Genomic DNA, 7,536 nt, shown 5'->3' with positions numbered 1-7,536 from the left:
TCTGATAAGGAAGGATTACGACAAGTTAGGAGACATTCCTGCATTTTTTTTTAAAAACAGTTAAAAACAAATTGATCTCTAATGGAGATGTCGGTATAGTTGTCAAATTCACAAGTAGAAGCAAGAACTCGAAGAGCAGCTATATATTCTTCGACTGATTCATCGCTGGCTTGTTTCCTTTTAAAGAAGCTGTGTCTCTCCAAAAGAACGTTAGGTTCATCTGAAAATTGTTTTTTAAGCTTGCTTGTTGCTTCAATATACATGTTCAAGGTGCCATCACCAGAGGGTCTAGGAAAAGGAGGTAAGTTGTCAAAAACTTTCTGTGCCGCAATCCCCAAATGATTGTAAAGCAGAGCTTGTTTCCTTTCTGGAGAAAATTCCTTCCCATCAATGGCAACCAGATAATTTTCAAAAATATGGATCCATTGTTTCGATTCAATTTCCGGTTTGCCAGGCCTTTGTAGAAATGGAGGAGGATGTAAAGCACTATCTGAAGCAGAAATGACGACTCCCAGTAAAGGTGAGGCAGTATAATAGGAATATAAAATTTAAAAAAATAGTTCTCTTAATTATTCTGCCGCTTTGTAATACATCCTTTTATTGAATTAGAAGGATTGAAATGGAGTATTTACTTATTTATTAATTTACTTTTTTTTTATAAATACTCTCTTGAAATTGACAATGAAGAATAATGTATTAATCCTTTCAGATTGCTATTAGAATGTAGAAACAAACACCTAAAAGAATGTTCAACACTTAAAATTCCAAAAGAAAAGGTAATTGTGGTACACGTCTGTTGCTGAGTGCCCTTTGTTTATCAAAGTATGCTGGTTAGAATGCTGGAAACAAACACTTAGAGGAATGTTCACATTTAACCCCTTCGGTGCTCATGACGGAATGGTTCCGTCATGACCCACGGTTGAGCTGTGCTCATGACGGAACCATTCCGTCATGACCCCGCCCGCGCAAGATTCCGCCAGCACAGCGGCGGAATCTGCGCAGCATCGAAGGGGTTAAGGTTCCAAAAGAAGAGGCAACTCGTGGAACACTTCTGTTGCCAAGAAATGTTTGTTTTCCAAAGAATGCAGGTAATTGGAACGTTTTGATGGTCAGCGCGCACAACAATCAATGAATTCCAAGGCGCGTGAACAAAACAACGTTCTCTTTGCCAGAATGCAGTAAGCAGCTTGTTGCTAGGAGGCGCGTATACAAAGTGCGTACAGAACAAGGCAGCTCGCGTTGGTTGCTAAGGAGCAAATTTGCATGCAGCGCGTGAAGATTAGCTTGCGAAGCCTTGTCTCGCGCTACAGTAACCGTTATGCCTCACGCAACAGTATCAATGCGGGTCCTTAAACGAAATGAGGAAACACTGGTGAAGTTTTCTTACGATGAGGATCTCAGCACAGCAACAAAGCTTCCGAGTGAAGTCGAAAGGCGAGAGGCGTCTCTACCCCACTCCTGGTACCAAAATATGTGGCGGCAGATAAATCAGCCTCTGACACACGTTACCGTTATCCTTTTATTGTGTAATTAACTCCTTTAAAGACGGACCCGCAGGAGAGCAGCTTCCGCTCGATAACAAGTCGGGTATAAAACGAACACTTAATTCTAGAATTCAAAGGGAAGGGACACTCAAAGAAAGGAGAAGAAAGACTTAAGAGAATGTTACATATAGGCACCAGCCCATTAAATTAGTGAGTGTAATCAAATATTGTGGCTTGGCCGTGTCCAGCCATCTCTCCTGGAGCTGATGGCACCATAGCAAGGTAGGGAAAAGCATATGTGTCTAGAAAAATCCCAGCAACGTGGAACTAGAATTCTTAGAGGGAGCATTGAAAGCTAAAGTTGGTGACACCCTATACTACAGCATAAAGATATGGGCCACCCCTAATGTTTTACCCCCCATAGGCCAACTAGGTAAAATCATATGGAAAAAGGAATTCAGTCTTCCACATTCAACAACCACAGTCAAACTGGGCCCATACTTATGAAACGTCTCTATTGAATCCGAGTGCCCTACTGCAATATAGAGGATGTAGCCTAAGGGCTAGGGCGGTCGAGCTCAAATCTGGAGAACCGGGTTGGAGTCTCGGCAATGACGCTCAACATCCTGTGATTCTGGGCAAATCACTTAATCTCCCTGTGCCTAACAAAAATGAATGTGTCCTTATGTAAGCAACTAGTGTTCGTGTAAAGCACTCTGATACCCGAAACCTTTGGGTCAAGTTCGCAATATATAAAACTCCAGGGAAACAAAATATGTCATCAAAAGACCGTTCAGCAGGGGCAATTACTTGATAGACAGTTAAAGAATTCCTCAAAACTAAGAATATTCCAGGTGTGCAAGGCACTGACAAACCTCAACATGGACCAACTCCTCCACCATCAATTTCTAGGAAATCCAAGCTAAAATACTGCTGAAACAGAGCCTCGAGGAAGAGAGAGCCCACAGAATCCAAAGGAGCATTGGATTGAAGAAAAGAATGATCAGACCAGGAGTCAATGTGTTAGAACTAAGGGCAAACCCAATAATCACTGGGACCTGGGTAACAAACAGTGGAATAGAAGTGGTCCCAGAGCATGCATAAAAATTTGAGAAAGATCAACACAACAACTATTGCAACAATTTTAAGGCAGAACCATAGTGTTATTTAATCACACTAGGAACAGGCACATAAATGCATAAGGTAAATCACACTATTTACAAAAGTGCGGGGTGCCACGGGGAAGGGGAGGGAGTGACGAATTGGGTAGGGTAGTAGGATAAGTGACATAAACAAGTTCATAACAATGGTACAAGTCAATTGTTGGGCACCTTAGTGTCGTGCCAAATATTCAAGAGTCATTCATTGACAGAATTAAATATTATTGCCAAAAAGCCATATACAGGTGAAAGTCCACAGTGCTCAACGCACTATTGAGGGTACTGGCATGATGGGATGTCGACGTTTCGACCCCTCTTCAAAGGTAGGTAGATTCATTCCTTACAGGTGGGGTCTTCCTCAGGACAAAGAGGACGGTGAGCCGGGGAAGGTAGGCACCTATGCAAAAATATGGGTGGGAATTAAAAAAGGATAGTGCCAAGCGAAAATTCAACTGTAGGGCTGGATATGGATATGACTGCCATAATTACCAGAAAAAGAGAGGCTCAAGTCAGTGACAGCTTGGCATCTGGGCATAGAAGGCTCCAAAGTCGGGTGGGAGTGAAAGTCACCTAAAAATTAATTTAAAAGCGACAGTAAGGTCAACAGTGGAGTTGACTTAAAAAGAGGGAGGTGGGTGATGACTCCAAATAAATCTAAACTCACGTGTATTGTTAAGCAAAAATGGGAGGATTAGAATTACTCCGTCAAAAACACACCGCTGTGTAATCGGTATGCGGGGTGAGATGAATCACCGAGAAAACAGCCTCTAAAAACAAATGGAGAGAGCGCTCTTTAAATGAGAGAAACAATTGGTGGTCCTAAACTAGAGAAATACAGAGCAAACAGGACCAGGCAACCCACCCTATCATCCGTATACTAGGATGTCAGAAAGCGGGACTAGCAAGTCCAGTAAATCGAAAAACTGAAGAAATATATAATTAATAAGTCAATCCAGCGAGAATAGCTTATACCCAAAGAGTAGAAAAATCCCAGTAATCAGAAGGGGGATTAATCGTGTTGTACACGAGGACCTAGTAACCGGACTGAAATTTAACTAGAGGCAAATACGGGAAAAAAACCCTAATAATAATGAATAAGGCAAAAATTAACTGATAGTTAAAATGGGGACTAAACATAGGGACAAGGACAGAAATCCTAGGTCGAATTAGCCAAAGTACACGGAGTATCTTCAAAACGGTTCCCTTACCTTGAGACGGCGTACAAGTCTGAACCCGCTCGACTCTGACGGCTAACTAAGGACGCGGAGCGGCTCCCAGATAAGGAGAACGCTGAAACCGCGTGACGTTAAACCGGGTGCAGCAGCTGGATGCTGCCAACTACGGGAGAATAGAAGAAAGACCATTCGAGTAGTTCGATTGCGTGGTTTGAAAATAGAATGTGGGTAAATAAAATCCCAGGCAGAATAAATAAAGTAAATAGAATACAAAACTGTGTCAGATTGAATAAGTGTGTTAATAACGTTCAGTAGAAAGCAAGACTAAAAGGGCCTCATCGGGGCCCGGGGATCAACATGATCGACGGATTAGGGTTGAAAAGGTGAACATGTACGTAGGGGATCCTAAAAAAGTAATGAGAAAGGGTCTATTTGATTCACAAACGTATGTATTTTAAAAACAAGGAAGACAGTCTACCAAAGTCGGTCACTGGATTAAGGCCTCCATCGAAGTTTTTTCCACCTGCCAATGCTATGAGTAGCAGGATTTTGGCTTACGAGAGCATGGTTCTGAACGATGTTGGCACTTTACTCTCAACATACAAACACACCATACCGAATACCAGTAAGTCTGAGAAAGCGGCTCTCCAAACCCTCCGAAATAACAAAGATATTGTGATCAAGTCTGCCGATAAGGGCGGGGCTATAGTGGTGCAAGATACGACTGCATACAAATCGGAGATTCTACGGCAGTTACAAGACAGTGTCAGTTACTCTCTGTTGAGGTCTGATCCTACGAAGGACCTGATGGAGGAAATCCATCTAATAACTCTGGACGCTTTAAATTGTGGTTTTCTAAGTAAATTGGAATACGACTATCTGAATCAACAACATCCACGACTACCTACCATCTATACGCTACCAAAGATACATAAGGACATCCTACATCGCCCTATAGTATCTGGCTGCGGATCACTATTGGAACCTCTATCCAAGTACATAGACATTTTCTTGAAACCATTGGCAGAAGAAACAGAAACATACCTTTGAGACACCATGCAAGTTATTGCAATGATTGACCAACAACCCTTCAACCCAAGTGAGCAGATACTTGTCACCTGTGACATTGTCTCGCTATATACCAGCATTCCGCAGGAGCCTGCACTGGCGGTTATGCGTGAAGTTTTGGATCTAAGACCAGCACCAACAAGGGTACCTACGGACTTTATCATAGCTCTCTTGACCATCGCTATGAAAAAGAATTTCTTTTACTTCCAAGGAAAGTACTATGTACAAACGAAAGGAGTCGCGATGGGGGCTGCCTTCGCTCCAGATCTAGCGATCCTATATATGGATAATTTTGAGAAGCGGTTCGTCCTCACCAACAACCCGTTTTTGGCACACGTCAACACGTGGAAGAGATATATTGACGATATATTGATGATTTGGAATGGTGAGACTATCCAACTCAATTTGTTCCACCAATGGCTAAACCAGTGCGACCACAACATTCAGTTCACCATGCAGTCCAGCACACAGGAGATACCCTTCCTCGATTTGAAAATCTTCCACGAAGATGATAAACTTCTTACTACCCTATATAGGAAGCCAACGGAAAGAAATTCTCTACTGAGATACAGTAGCCACCACCCACGCGGGTTGCGCGACAATCTCCCAGTGGGACAGTTCCTGCGGATCCGCAGGAACTGCACAAAACGAACAGACTACACTACAGAGTCTGAGAACCTAACGGCCAGGTTAATACTAAGAGGTTACCCAAAACGCCTGGTAAAGAGGGCCCGGAAGAGGGCCTGGTACAACCCACGGGACACTCTGCTCTCACCCAAACATCCCAATACATCACGTCAAAATAACAAAATGATATGTGTCACAACATTCTCTACTCGCAGTAATGCAGTGAAAAAGATCATCAATAAACACTGGAACATTATATCCACGGAGATTGACCAACCTGATCCACCGATGCATTCTTTTAAGAAAGCAATGAGCATTAAGGACCATGTGGTGCATTCCTTCCTTGAGGACCCGGTTGAACCAACTATTCGGTCACTCTGGAGTTTACCACCTATCATAGGTCACTTCAAGTGCGGGTCGTGTAAAGCATGCCCCACAACGATGCAATCAAAGAACTTTGAATACAAGCATCAGACCATTACATTGCAATCACATACCAACTGCAATTCTAGCAACGTCATCTATGGGATCCTGTGTCCATGCGACCGACTATATATTGGCCAGACACAGCAGAAGGTCAAGGCCAGAATTCTTCAACACCAAAGTCGAATAAGATGCAATGTGATAGGTGCACCTTTAGTCGATCACTATCACCAACTGGGACACCACCCCGATGAAATGAAATGGATTGTCTTGGAAAAGACAGAACTGGGACCTCGTGGAGGCAATATATCCTCTATCCTGCTCATTAGAGAGTCAAAAATGATGATACGCTTTGACACTATCCTAACTGGTTTGAACGAACAAGACCCGAGTAATGCCCAATTAGCTACCCTCGGTAGCTCATGAACAAGGTTCATTTTGCTCTGTTCTCCCCAGCCCATTATCTAACCTGTGGTTAACGTTATTTCTGAGACACTGTATGATGTTGACCATGAGACATTTATGACGAATGTACGTATTATGCACATGCATTTCTTGATTGTTTCTTTCCCATTGGAATCATATTTTGTCATATCCAGCAAGCTTTTATCCATTCACATGTATTGACATGACCATTTGACGTCTTTCTTCCAATGTAATCACCTTCTAGTTCTCTTGCATCCTCATCAGAAAATGTTGACTGATATAAGCTCATATGTCTGTTTTAACAACCATTGTTCCCCTTTTTTATTAATACGCTTTTCCGGTTTAATGTGTCATTTTACAACCTTGAGACGCTTTAAATCATTGCACTTATTGTATAACAGTCATTGCATCTATGTGTTGACCCAATAATAGATCACGAGTTTTACTGCACGCCCTTTAGTTTGTGCATTTGTGCAATCCAAACGTGCACATACGTTTGTGAATCAAATAGACCCTTTCTCATTACTTTTTTAGGATCCCCTACGTACATGTTCACCTTTTCAACCCTAATCCGTCGATCATGTTGATCCCCCGGGCCCCGATGAGGCCCTTTTAGTCTTGCTTTCTACTGAACGTTATTAACACACTTATTCAATCTGACACAGTTTTGTATTCTATTTACTTTATTTATTCTGCCTGGGATTTTATTTACCCACATTCTATTTTCAAACCATGCAATCGAACTACTCGAATGGTCTTTCTTCTATTCTCCCGTAGTTGGCAGCATCCAGCTGCTGCACCCGGTTTAACGTCACGCGGTTTCAGCGTTCTCCTTATCTGGGAGCCGCTCCGCGTCCTTAGTTAGCCGTCAGAGTCGAGCGGGTTCAGACTTGTACGCCGTCTCAAGGTAAGGGAACCGTTTTGAAGATACTCCGTGTACTTTGGCTAATTCGACCTAGGATTTCTGTCCTTGTCCCTATGTTTAGTCCCCATTTTAACTATCAGTTAATTTTTGCCTTATTCATTATTATTAGGGTTTTTTTCCCGTATTTGCCTCTAGTTAAATTTCAGTCCGGTTACTAGGTCCTCGTGTACAACACGATTAATCCCCCTTCTGATTACTGGGATTTTTCTACTCTTTGGGTATAAGCTATTCTCGCTGGATTGACTTAT

Source organism: Triturus cristatus, chromosome 6 (assembly GCF_964204655.1).
Source record: "Triturus cristatus chromosome 6, aTriCri1.1, whole genome shotgun sequence".
In the NCBI taxonomy this organism is placed as follows: Eukaryota; Metazoa; Chordata; class Amphibia; order Caudata; family Salamandridae; genus Triturus; species Triturus cristatus.
The sequence above is the reverse complement of the archived record's forward strand: the minus strand, read 5'-3'. Positions refer to the sequence as shown.